A 13551-nucleotide genomic window follows, 5' to 3' on the forward strand; every position below is an offset into this window, starting at 1 on the left:
AGCTTGGCAGCGGTCGGAGTCCGACCTCTGTAGAGGTCCGGAAGGGGTCCTCCTGTCGGTTGGGGTCGTGGGTGGAGCCCGACTTCTGTGGGAGTCCGGGCGGAACCCTCTCGGAGCTGAAGCTGCGGGCGGAGTCCGACTCCCGTAGGAGTCCGGGCGGAGTCCTCTGCAATCAAAGTTAAAGGTGAAGTCCGGCTCCCGTAGGAGTCCGGACAGAGCTTACCAGCAATTGATACCGAGGTGGAGCCCGGCTCCCGTAGGAGTCCGGGCGGAGCTGTTCTGTAGCTGATGTGGAGGCGAAGCCCGGCTCCCGTAGGAGTCCGGGTGGAGCCATTCTGTAGCTGATGTCGGAGGTGGAGCCCGGCTCCCGTAGGAGTCTGGGCGGAGCCGTTCTGTAGCTGATGTCGGAGGCGGAGCCCGCTCCCGTAGGAGTCCGGGCGGAGCCGTTCTGTAGCTGATGTCGGAGGCGGAGCCCGACTCCCTAGGGTCCGGGCGGAGCCGTTCTGTAGCTGATTTCGGAGGCGAGCCGGCTCCCGTAGGAGTCCGGAGGAGCCGTTCTATAGCTGATGTCGGAGGCGGAGCCCGGCTCCCGTAGGAGTCCGGGCGGAGCCGTTCTGCAGCTGATGTCGGAGGCGGAGCCCGGCTCCCGTAGGAGTCCGGGCGGAGCCGTTCTGTAGCTGATGTCGGAGGCGGAGCCCGGCTCCCGTAGGAGTCCGGGCGGAGCCGTTCTGTAGCTGATGTCGGAGGCGGAGCCCGGCTCCCGTAGGAGTCGGGCGGAGCCGTTCTGTAGTTGATTCCGCTGAGGGTTCCGGCTGTGGGTATTTTATACCCAACACCAGTCCCCTACTTCCGAGTTTGAATTTCAAATGAAGGAAGTACAGAGAGAGATGGGTACAGTCGGAACCGTCTCTTCGAATCCTGCGCACTGCCGCCTCCAGATATTTTGGCATTTAATGTGTGTACGTCAGAGTCCGCTTTTTGGTGAAGGTGACCTGAAGAGTCTTTTCGGAACCCCCATCGAAACGCGATCTCCAAGCGTCGTGCCCAAAAATTTACGAACGGTCAACCCTCGATAGCGATGAAGGGGATAAGCGCAACACGTGGCACGCACCAGTTGGCCCAGGAAGACTCGCCGCCATAACTGCGCTAGGATCCGTCGGCATTTAAACCCCCTAGTCCTTTCATGGCTTCATCCTAACGCCCTTCTTTCGCCTGAGAGCCTTGCTTCCCTCGCACCAGTCCTTGCCTTCTTCAACCCCCCAATCCTTCTCTGAGGGTTTCTACACCATGTCCTCTACCCCGGAGGCTGTTCTTGAGGGGATTTTTAGGGCTTGGAGGAAGGTGAGGAGGAGAACGGCGGCCGGTGAGAATCTCCATCGTTTTAAAGGGGGCTCAGGGAAGAATTCCTTCAACAACAGGGGTTTAGTAATGGGGGCTGTCGGTGAAGTTATTCTGTCCGCGAATTTCGGAGTAGCAAGGCGGGGTGATACCGGTCAAGAGGGCAGAGCTGCCGTCATAAGCCATGACGGGATCCTTGACGCCGTCGGGGCCGAGGGACCGGAGGCGATCGGCGTCGACGGTGGGGCAGTGGAACTTGTTGCGGGGACGGTGGAAGTAGCGCATGCCGACCTTGCCGGAGCATTTTGGGTGGCGGCTGTCGTGGGGCATTCGGAGATGAGGCACATCTCTGGCGTCGCTACCGCTTCCAAGGTGACTCCGGTTCTTCTTGAAACAGGTCTTCGCTACTGCCGCCGTTGCCCTTACCTCCTCCGGAGATCTATCCCATCCTTTTCCCGCTAGGGTTGGGACTTCGGAGACAGAATGAGGCGAGATGGGACTAGAGCTGTTACACGCACTGGAGAACGCGATCGAGAAGGACAGAGATGGGAAGAGGAGCTCGTAGCTCGGAGCGGCCTCCGGTGCACCCTTCCCGAACCGTGTTTGCGGGGCTTGCGATGACGTGTATCTTCTTCTTCTTTTTTTCCTGACCCACCGAGTCCTGTAACGTATACTCTTGTTAAATGAAAAAGAGATTTTGTTACCTCGTCTGCATCTCGCATTAAATAGTTGTCTGTCGAACTTCTTCATTTTTCTTTCCTTCTCTTCGTCTGCATCACATCGTCCCAAGGTCGTCGACGACCTCTTTTGTTCATGTGGGGTTGTCATTTGCCGAGCTACTTTTCGGTTCTTACGCCGTTCGAAGATACCCGATTGTCATTCCGTCGACGGTTGCAGGTTCACTTGGGGCCCTTCGGGCCCGAAGTCCCTCCTAGGGCTTGAATTTGGGGGTTCGAGCTTCCGTTGCCTTCGGGCACTGTTTGCTTTCCTTTTTTGCTTGGGTTTTTTCTCTGCTGAAGTCGGAGCTAAGTTCGGCTCCCTTGGGAGTCCGAACGGAGAAGCCCTCCTGAAGTTGGAGTAGCCTGGCTCTCGTAGGGGTCAGGGCGAAGTCTTCCTGCAATCAAAGTCGTAGGCAAAGTCCGGGTCCCGTAGGGGTCTGGACAAGGCCTATCGGCAGTTACTGTTGTCAGCGGAGCCCGGCTCCCGTAGGAGTCCGGGCGGGGTTGTCCGGTGGCTGATGTCGGCGATGGAACCCGACTCCTGTAGGAGTCCGGGTGAAGCCTTCCTTGGCGTCGGAACCCGGCTCCCATAGGAGTCCGGATGAAACTTTTTTTGGCATCGTGGATGGAACCCGGCTCCCGTAGGAGTCCGGGTGAAGCCTTCCTTGGCGTCGGAACCCGGCTCCCTAGGAGTCCGGATGAAACCTTCTTTGGCTCGTGGATGGAACCCGGCTCCGTAGGAGTCCGGATGAAACCTTCTTTGGCGTCGTGGATGGAACTCGGCTCCCGTAGGAGTCCGGGTGAAGCCTTCCTTGGCGTTGGAACCCGGCTCCCGTAGGAGTCCGGATGAAACCTTCTTGGCGTCGTGGATGGAACCCGGCTCCCGTAGGAGTCCGGGTGAAGCCTTCCTTGGCGTCGGAACCCGGCTCCCATAGGAGTCCGGGTGAAGCCTTCTTTGGCGTCGTGGATGGAACCCGGCTCCCGTAGGAGTCTGGGTGAAGCCTTCCTTGGCGTCGTGGATGGAACCCGGCTCCCGTAGGAGTCCGGACCTTTCATTTTGCTCGAGCCGGCGTGAGGTTTTCCTCTCGTTATCAGCCTGGCTTGTGGGGGCGCGTTAGGGCGCTGTAAGGCCTCTCCCCCATCCGGTCTATAAGAACCGGGCCTTCGACTTTGCTCGTGTCAGGGCGAGGTTCTCCTCCTGTTCTTGACATGGCTGTGGGGGCACATTAGGGCATTGTAAAGCCTCTCCCCCCATCCGATCTAAAGGAACCGGGCCTTCGACTTTGCTCATGTCAGGATGAGGTTCTCCTCCTGTTCCTGACATGGCTGTGGGGGCACATTAGGGTGTTGCAAGGCCTCTCCCCCCATCCGATCTAAAAGAACCGGGCCTTTGACTTTGCTCAAGTTAGGGCGAGGTTCTCCTCCTGTCCCTAACAGGGCTGTGGGGGCACATTAGGGCGTTGCAAGGTCTCTCCCCCCATCTGGTCTAAAAGAACCGGGCCTTTGACTTTGCTCGAGTTAGGGCGAGGTTTTCCTCCTGTCCCTAACAAGGCTGTGGGGCACATTAGGGCGTTGTAAGGCCTCTCCCCCCATCCGGTCTAAAAGAATCGGGCCTTTGACTTTGCTCATGTCAGGACGAGGTTCTCCTCCTGTTCCTGACATGGCTGTGTTTTTGGAGGGATCATATCCAGTCATAATACATCCACGCTAGGTGGGAGGGGCACGTTAGCTAGAAAGAAAAGTAGATTCAAGGTGAAATAGTAAGTGATACATTTATAGTTTTCCCGCTTCTCCTTGAGGCCCTCCGGTGATGGAGTCGATGGTCCCGATGGGAGGCCGGTCCCCGGGCTGCTCCTCCCTTTTCTGCAGTTCAGGCGATGGGAGGGCTCTTGGCCGGTCTCCTCTACCCTCAGGCCTGCGGTGGATGAATCTGTCGAGTCGACCTCGCCGGATGAGCTCCTCGATCTCGTCCTGGAGCTGGATGCATTCTTCGGTGTCGTGGCCGTGGTCGCGGTGGTAGAGGCAGAACTTGTTGGGGTTCGCTTCCGGAATGTGTGCGCATCCTCTCCAGCCTAGGGAGCTGCTTCCTGACCTCCATTAATACTTGGGCCTTCGAGGCGTTGAGGGGGGCGTAGTTACGAAATCTCCTTGGTGGGGAGCCCCGCCGAACCCTGCGGTCCGGGCTTCTCTGCCAGCGTGCCCGGGGTGGGGTATGGGCGCTCTTATGTCCAGGAGGGGATCGGGAATACGGCCGGGCTTCCTTGGTCCTTTTCTCAACTGCGGGCTTACTCGAATCTCCCGCTTGACGCTCCCTCGCTGTCTCTTCGTCCTTTATTTTGAAGGCTTCTTCCGCTCGGGCGTATCCTTCAGCCCGAGCCAGTAAATCGGCAAAATCCCTGGGGTACTTCTTCTCCAGGGAGTACAAAAGATCGTTCTTCTGCAGGCCACCTTTCAGGGCGGCCATGGCAACTGATTGGTCCAAGTTCCGGACCTCTAACGCCGCGATGTTAAAGCGGTTGACATAGGTCCGTATGGACTCCCCTTCCCTCTGCTTGATGTTGATGAGGGACTCCGAACCCTTTCGGGGATGTCGGCTGCTGACAAAATGGGCCACAAATTGGTGGCTCATTTGATCGAAGGAAAAGATGGTACCCGCTTCAGAGCCGAGTACCAGTTCCTCGCTGCTCCCTTCAAAGTAGACGGGAAAGCCCGGCATAAGATGGCATCAGGAGCGCCGTGAAGCAGCATCATCGTTCGGAAGGCCTCCAGATGATCAACCGGGTCCGACGTCCCGTCGTAGCTTTCGAATGGGGAAGCTTGAAGTTCGGCGGGATTGGTTCCTGCATAATCATTTGGGAGAAGGGAGGATCAGTGCAAATATCCTCACCGTAGGCGGGGGGCGCGTGGCGGAGTTCTTCAATCCGCCGGTTCATCTCCTGGAGCCTCCGGTCCAGAAAATCCTCTCGACCTCGAGTCTCGAGGATCTTTTGGCAGAACGGGGGCAGGGATCTTCCAAGGGTGGAGTCGTGATCCGATTGAGGGCTCTCTACCCTCGAATTTGCCTTCCCGGGAAGGACGGGGCGGCTAGCCCAGGTGGCCCGCCCCACCGTCGGGTTCTGGCATTCCGGATATGCCCCTTCCGGATGCGCCGACGCCTGTGGTTGCTGCTGCTGCATTGCTTGTACGGCTTCGTTGAGGCCTTTGACCTGCTGTGCCAGCAAGTCAAACTGCTCCGCGCCGACCACCGCCGTCGGAGGGGGAGGAGGAGGAGGCTGAGAAACTGGAGGGGAGGCCGGAGCCTGAGATCTGGCCGCGGAGGCCGTAGACCGCCGGGTGGACGCCCTGCGCGGAGGCATCGAGTGTCGATCTCGCGAAGGGAGATTAGGAGTGGGTGACGGAGAGACGGTCGGAGGTGGCTCCGTTGAACACTCCTTTAAGAACAAGGGTGCTGCGAAGGTTCAAGCCCTTCCTCTAGCGCCAATCCTGTTGGTGCAAAAATCTGCTTGCGTCGGAGAAGCTGGAGTCGGGGAAGCCGCGGTCGCCGTTGGGACCTGCAAAGGAAGTCTAAACCGGAGGTGGGGTTGCTCCGGCAAGACCCTCCGACGCTCAAGTCAGTTCTCTGCCTCAACAAGAATGGAGTGCTCGAACGGAGAATTTAGCAGAGTTTTGAGATAAGAAATGAGCTTAAAGAATAACGTATCTGGGTCCCCATTTTATAGGCGGAGGAGGCAACGGATTGATGGCGACGTTTGTAACCGTCTGGTAGTGGGCCGCCCATGGTCAGGGGAATTGATTGCGAAGGATAGTGGAGTAGATACGTGGCTATTGTTACGGCCTGCCACGTAGAGCCAGTTGCAGGTAGTGGAGCGGCGACCGTGGCCGCTAGCTGTCAGGGAGTAGTGGAGTCGTGCAGCACCTGCCGCAGGGAGTGGAACAGAATCGTGGCCGTTGACACAGCCTGTCAGAGAGTAATGGGTCCGCCGTAGGGGTGATGGAGCCACACGGAATCCGCTACAGGAAGTGGAACAGGATCATGGTTGTTATTGTGACCTGTCAGGGGGCGCGGACCTGTTGATTGAAGCTTGGCAGCGGTCGGAGTCCGACCTCCGTAGAGGTCTGGGAGGGGTCCTCCTGTCGGTTGGGGTCGTGGGTGGAGTCCGACTTCAGTGGGAGTCCGGGCGGAACCCTCTCAGAGCTGAAGCTGCGGGCGGAGTCCGACTCCCGTAGGAGTCCGGGCGGAGTCCTCTGCAATCAAAGTTAAAGGTGAAGTCCGGCTCCCGTAGGAGTCCGGACGGAGCTTACCAGCAATTGATACCGAGGCGGAGCTCAGCTCCCGTAGGAGTCCGGGCGGAGCTGTTCTATAGCTGATGTCGGAGGCGGAGCCCGGCTCCCATAGGAGTCCGGGCGGAGCCGTTCTGTAGCTGATGTCGGAGGCGGAGCCCGGCTCCCGTAGGAGTCCGGGCGGAGCCGTTCTGTAGCTGATGTCGGAGGCGGAGCTCGGCTCCCGTAGGAGTCCGGGCGGAGCCGTTCTGTAGCTGATGTCGGAGGCGGAGTCCGGCTCCCGTAGGAGTCCGGGCGGAGCCGTTCTGTAGCTGATGTCGGAGGCGGAGCCCGGCTCCCGTAGGAGTTCGGGCGGAGCCGTTCTGTAGCTGATGTCGGAGGCGGAGCCCGGCTCCCGTAGGAGTCCGGGCGGAGCCATTCTGTTGCTGATGTCGGAGGCGGAGCCCGGCTCCCGTAGGAGTCCGGGCGGAGCCGTTCTGTAGCTGATGTCGGAGCGGAGCCCTGCTCCCGTAGGAGTCCGGGCGGAGCCGTTCTGTAGCTGATGTCGGAGGCGGAGCCCGGCTCCCGTAGGAGTCCGGGCGGAGCCGTTCTGTAGCTGATGTCGGAGGCGGAGCCCGGCTCCCGTAGGAGTCCGGGCGGAGCCGTTCTGTAGCTGATGTCGGAGGCGGAGCCCGGCTCCCGTAGGAGTCCGGGCGGAGCCATTCTGTAGCTGATGTCGGAGGCGGAGCCCGGCTCCTGTAGGAGTCCGGATGGAGCCTCTGTAGTTGATTCCGCTGAGGTTCCGGCTGTGGGTATTTTATACCCAACACCAGTCCCCCTACTTCCGAGTTTGAATTTCAAACGAAGAAAGTACAGAGAGAGATGGGTACAGCCGGAACCGTCTCTTCAAATCCTGCGCACTGCCGTCTCCAGATATTTTGGCATTTAATATGTGTACGTCAGAGCCCGCTTTTCGGTGAAGGTGACCTGAAGAGTCTTTTTGGAACCCCCGTCGAAATGCGATCGCCAAGCATCGTGCCACGGGAATTTGCGAACGATCAACCCTCGATAGCGATGAAGGGGATAAGCGCGACACGTGGCACGCACCAGTTGGCCCAAGAAGACTCGCCGCCATAACTACGCTAGGATCCGTCGGCTATTTAAACCCCCTAGTCCTTTCATGGCTTCATCCTGGCGCCCTTCTTTCGCCTGAGAGCCTTGCTTCCCTCGCACCAGTCCTTACCTTCTTCAGCCCCCCAATCCTTCTCTGAGGGTTTCTACACCATGTCCTCTACCCCGGAGGCTGTTCTTGAGGGGATTTTTAGGGCTTGGAGGAAGGTGAGGAGGAGAACGGCGGCCGGTGAGAATCTCCGTCATTTTAAAGGGGGCTCAGGGAAGAATTCCTTCAACAACAGAGGTTTAGTAACGGGGGCTGTCGGTGAAGTTATTCTGCCCGCGAATTTCGGAGTAGCAAGGCGGGGTGATACCGGTCAAGAGGGCAGAGCTGCCGTCATAAGCCATGACGAGATCCTTGACGTCGTCGGGGCCAAGGGACCGGAGGCGGTCGACGTCGATGGTGGGGCAGTGGAACTTGTTTCGGGGACGGTGGAAGTAGCGCATGCCGACCTTGCCGGAGCATTTTGGGTGGCGGCTGTCGTGGGGCATTCGGAGATGAGGCACATCTCTGGCGTCGCTACCGCTTCCAAGGTGACTCCGGTTCTTCTTGAAACAGGTCTTCGCTACTGCCGCCGTTGCCCTTACCGCCTCCGGAGATCTATCCCACCTTTTTCCCGCTAGGGTTGGGACTTCGGAGACAGAATGAGGCGAGATGGGGCGAGAGCTGTTACACGCACTGGAGAACGCGATCGGGAAGGACAGAGACGGGAAGAGGAGCTCGCAGCTCGGAGCGGCCTCCGGTGCACCCTTCCCGAACCGTGTTTGCGGGGCTTGTGATGACGTGTATCTTCTTCTTCTTTTTTTTCCTGACCCACCGGGTCCTGTAACGTATACTCTTGTTAAATGAAAAAGAGATTTTGTTACCTCGTCTGCATCTCGCATTAAATAGTTGTCTGTCGAACTTCTTCATTTTCCTTTCCTTCTCTTCGTCTGCATCACGTCGTCCCAAGGTCGTCGACGACCTCTTTTGTTCATGTGGGGTTGTCATTTGCCGAGCTACTTTTCGATTCTTACGCCGTTCGAAGATACCCGATTGTCATTCTGTCGACGGTTGCAGGTTCGCTTGGGGCCCTTCAGGCCCGAAGTCCCTCCTAGGGCTTGAATTTGGGGTTCGAGCTTCCGTTGCCTTCGGGCACTGTTTGCTTTCCTTTTTTGCTTGGGTTTTTTCTCTGCTGAAGTCGGAGCTAAGTTCGGCTCCCTTGGGAGTCCGAACGGAGAAGCCCTCCTGAAGTTGGAGTAGCCTGGCTCTCGTAGGGGTCAGGGCGAAGTCTTCCTGCAATCAAAGTCGTAGGCAAAGTCCGGGTCCCGTAGGGGTCTGGACAAGGCCTATCGGCAGTTGCTGTTGTCAGCGGAGCCCGGCTCCCGTAGGAGTCCGGGCGGGGTTGTCCGGTGGCTGATGTCGGCGATGAACCCGACTCCCGTAGGAGTCCGGGTGAAGCCTTCCTTGGCGTCGGAACCCGGCTCCCATAGGAGTCCGGATGAAACCTTTTTTGGCGTCGTGGATGGAACCCGGCTCCCGTAGGAGTCCGGGTGAAGCCTTCCTTGGCGTCGGAACCCGGCTCCCGTAGGAGTCGGATGAAACCTTCTTTGGCATCGTGGATGGAACCCGGCTCCCGTAGGAGTCTGGATGAAACCTTCTTTGGCGTCGTGGATGGAACCCAGCTCCTGTAGGAGTCCGGGTGAAGCCTTCCTTGGCGTCGGAACCCGGCTCCCGTAGGAGTCCGGATGAAACCTTCTTTGGCGTCGTGGATGGAACCCGGCTCCCGTAGGAGTCCGGGTGAAGCCTTCCTTGGCGTCGGAACCTGCTCCCGTAGGAGTCCGGGTGAAGCCTTCTTTGGCATCGTGGATGGAACCCGACTCCCGTAGGAGTTCGGGTGAAGCCTTCCTTGGCGTCGTGGATGGAATCCGGCTCCCGTAGGAGTCCGGACCTTTCATTTTGCTCGAGCCGACGTGAGATTTTCCTCTCGTTATCAGCCTGGCTTGTGGGGGCGCGTTAGGGCGCTGTAAGGCCTCTCCCCCATCCGGTCTAAAAGAACCGGGCCTTCGACTTTGCTCGTGTCAGGGCGAGGTTCTCCTCCTGTTCCTGACATGGCTGTGGGGGCACATTAGGGCGTTGTAAAGCCTCTCCCCCATCCGGTCTAAAGAAACCGGGCCTTCGACTTTGCTCATGTCAGGACGAGGTTCTCCTCCTGTTCCTGACATGGCTGTGGGGGCACATTAGGGCGTTGCAAGGCCTCTCCCCCATCCGGTCTAAAAGAATCGGGCCTTTGACTTTGCTCAAGTTAGGGCGAGGTTCTCCTCCTGTCCCTAACAGGGCTGTGGGGGCACATTAGGGCGTTGCAAGACCTCTCCCCCCATCCGGTCTAAAAGAACCGGGCCTTTGACTTTGCTCGAGTTAGGGCGAGGTTTTCCTCCTGTCCCTAACAAGGCTGTGGGGGCACATTAGGGCGTTGTAAGGCCTCTCCCCCCATCCGGTCTAAAAGAATCGGGCCTTTGACTTTGCTCATGTCAGGACGAGGTTCTCCTCCTGTTCCTGACATGGCTGTGTTTTTGGAGGATCATATCCAGTCATAATACATCCACGCTAGGTGGGAGGGGCACGTTAGCTAGAAAGAAAAGTAGATTCAAGGCAAATAGTAAGTGATACATTTACAGTTTTTTCGCTCCTCTTTGAGGCCCTCCGGTGATGGAGTCGATGGTCCCGATGGGAGGCGGTCCCCGGACTGCTCCTCCCTTTTCTGCGGTTCAGGCGGTGGGAGGGCTCTTGGCCGGTCTCCTCTACCCTCAGGCCTGCGGCGGATGAATCTGTCGAGTCGACCTCGCCGGATGAGCTCCTCGATCTCGTCCTGGAGCTGGATGCATTCTTCGGTGTCGTGGCCGTGGTCGCGGTGGTAGAGGCAGAACTTGTTGGGGTTGCGCTTCCCGGGATGTGTGCGCATCCTCTCCGGCCTAGGGAGCTGCTCCCTGACCTCCATTAATACTTGGGCCTTCGAGGCGTTGAGGGGGGCGTAGTTGCGAAATCTCCCTGGTGGGGAGCCCCGCCGAACCCTGCGGTCCGGGCTTCTCTGCCAGCGTGCCCGGGGTGGGGTATGGGTGCGCTTATGTCCAGGAGGGGATCGGGAATGCGGCCGGACTTCCTTGGGCCTTTTCTCAACTGCGGGCTTACTCGAATCTCCCGCTTGACGCTCCCTCGCTGTCTCTTCGTCCTTTATTTTGAAGGCTTCTTCCACTCGGGCGTATCCTTCAGCCCGAGCCAGTAAATCGGCAAAATTTCTGGGGTACTTCTTCTTCAGGGAGTACAAAAGATCGTTCTTCTGCAGGCCACCTTTCAGGGCGGCCATGGCAACTGATTGGTCCAAGTTCCGGACCTCTAATGCCGCGATGTTAAAGCGGTTGACATAGGCCCGTATGGACTCCCCTTCCCTCTGCTTGATGTTGATGAGGGACTCCGAACCCTTCCGGGGATGCCGGCTGCTGACAAAATGGGCCACAAATTGGTGGCTCATTTGATCGAAGTAAAAGATGGTACCCGGCTTCAGAGCCGAGTACCAGTTCCTCGCTGCTCCCTTCAAAGTAGACGGGAAAGCCCGGCATAAGATGGCGTCAAGAGCGCCGTGAAGCAGCATCATCGTTCGGAAGGCCTCCAGATGATCAACCGGGTCCGACGTCCCGTCGTAGCTTTCGAACTGGGGAAGCTTGAAGTTCGGCGGGATTGGTTCCTGCATAATCATTTGGGAGAAGAGAGGATCAGTGCAAATATCCTCACCGTAGGCGGGGGCGCGTGGCGGAGTTCTTCAATCCGCCGGTTCATCTCCTGGAGCCTCCGGTCCAGAAATTCCTCTCGACCTCGAGTCTCGAGGGTCCTTTGGCAGAACGGGGGCAGGGATCTTCCAGGGGTGGAGTCGTGATCCGATTGAGGGCTCTCTACCCTCGAATTTGCCTTCCCGGGAAGGACGGGGCGGCTAGCCCAGGTGGCCCGCCCCGCCGTCGGGTTCTGGCATTCCGGATATGCCCCTTCCGGATGCGCCGACGCCTGTGGTTGCTGCTGCTGCATTGCTTGTACGGCTTCGACGAGGCCTTTGACCTGCTGTGCCAGCAAGTCAAACTGCTCCGCGCCGACCGCCGCCGCCGGAGGGGGAGGAGGAGGAGGCTGAGAAACTGGAGGGGAGAACGGAGCCTGAGATCTGGCTGCGGAGGCCGTAGACCGCCGGGTGGACGCCCTACGCGGAGGCATCGAGTGTCGATCTCGCGAAGGGAGATTAGGAGTGGGTGACGGAGAGACGATCGGAGGCGGCTCCGTTGAACACTCCTTTAAGAACAATGGTGCTGCGAAGGTTCAAGCCCTTCCTCTAGCGCCAATCCTGTTGGTGCAAAAATCTGCTTGCGCCGGAGAAGCTGGAGTCGGGGAAGCCGCGGTCGCCGCCGGGACCTGCAAAGGAAGTCTAAACCGGAGGTGGGGTTGCTCCGGCAAGACCCTCCGACGCTCAAGTCAGTTCTCTGCCTCAACAAGAATGGAGTGCTCGAACGGAGAATTTAGCAGAGTTTTGAGATAAGAAATGAGCTTAAAGAATAACGTATCTGGGTCCCCCTTTTATAGGCGGAGGAGGCAACGGATTGATGGCGACGTTTGTAACCGTCTGGTAGTGGGCCGCCCATGGTCAGGGGAATTGATTGCGAAGGATAGTGGAGTAGACACGTGGCTATTGTTACGGCCTGCCACGTAGAGCCAGTTGCAGGTAGTGGAGCGGCATCCGTGGCCGCTAGCTGTCAGAGAGTAGTGGAGTCGCGCAGCACCTGCCGCAGGGAGTGGAGCAGAATCGTGGTTGTTGACACAGCCTGTCAGAGAGTAATGGTCCGTCGTAGGGGGTGATGGAGCCGCGCGGAATCCGCTACAGGAAGTGGAACAGGATCATGGTTGTTATTGTGACCTGCCAGAGGGCGCGGACCTGTTGATTGAAGCTTGGCTGCGGTCGGAGTCCGGCCTCTGTAGAGGTCCGGGAGGGGTCCTCCTGTCGGTTGGGGTCGTGGGTGGAGCCCGACTTCCGTGGGAGTCCGGGCGGAACCCTCTCGGAGCTGAAGCTGCGGGCGGAGTCCGACTCCCGTAGGAGTCCGGGCGGAGTCCTCTGCAATCAAAGTTAAAGGTGAAATCCGGCTCCCGTAGGAGTCCGGACGGAGCTTATCAGCAATTGATATCGAGGCGGAGCCCGGCTCCCGTAGGAGTCCGGGCGGAGCTGTTCTGTAGCTGATGTCGGAGGCGGAGCCCGGCTCCCGTAGGAGTCCGGGCGGAGCCGTTCTGTAGCTGATGTCGGAGGCGGAGCCCGGCTCCCGTAGGAGTCCGGGCGGAGCCGTTCTGTAGTTGATTCCGCTGAGGGTTCCGGATGTGAGTATTTTATACCCAACAGATGCTTTAAAATTTGTGTTGATAAATGAATGATAAAGAACAACTTATATAAAGTAAGAGTATTTTTATCTTTTTTCTTATTCTATTAATAGTATTGGGATCCAGATAGATGGCTGATGATATTACAACAAATTTAAAATTTTAATGACTAATTGGTACATTTTAAATTGTTAGTCCAAGTATAAATGGTCCAAACCAGAGCGGGCATCTCTGTAATTACAATATGAAAAATGCAAAGTTGATATTGCAGTTATTGGACATATAGGGAGGTACTTGCGAATTCATGCGAAATACAGAGGATTTTTTTTTTACGCTTGATAAAATGTGAAAGTAAAATGGCTTATTGACTGTTAGGGCTATAACATATAATGGTTCAACCTGAACAGAGCTAAACTTGGGGTTTAACAAAATCTAGTTTCAATTGAGAAGAAACCACTCTTGGAACACACCCAAGTTATAGCTGATTGGATTTTGGATCAGCCCAAGGTAACCCAAATGGGTCTAAAAAACTAAAGGGGAGCGAGTCTGAATTTTATCCCGAAAGACCTAAAATCCTTTATTTTAAAATATAAATTTTATTTAAAATATTTTTGGAATCAATAGAAATCACAAAACCATAACTACAGGTCTGGAAGGTTGAGTTTGAATTCTCACTCA

This window comes from Elaeis guineensis, chromosome 2, assembly GCF_000442705.2.
Source record: "Elaeis guineensis isolate ETL-2024a chromosome 2, EG11, whole genome shotgun sequence".
In the NCBI taxonomy this organism is placed as follows: Eukaryota; Viridiplantae; Streptophyta; class Magnoliopsida; order Arecales; family Arecaceae; genus Elaeis; species Elaeis guineensis.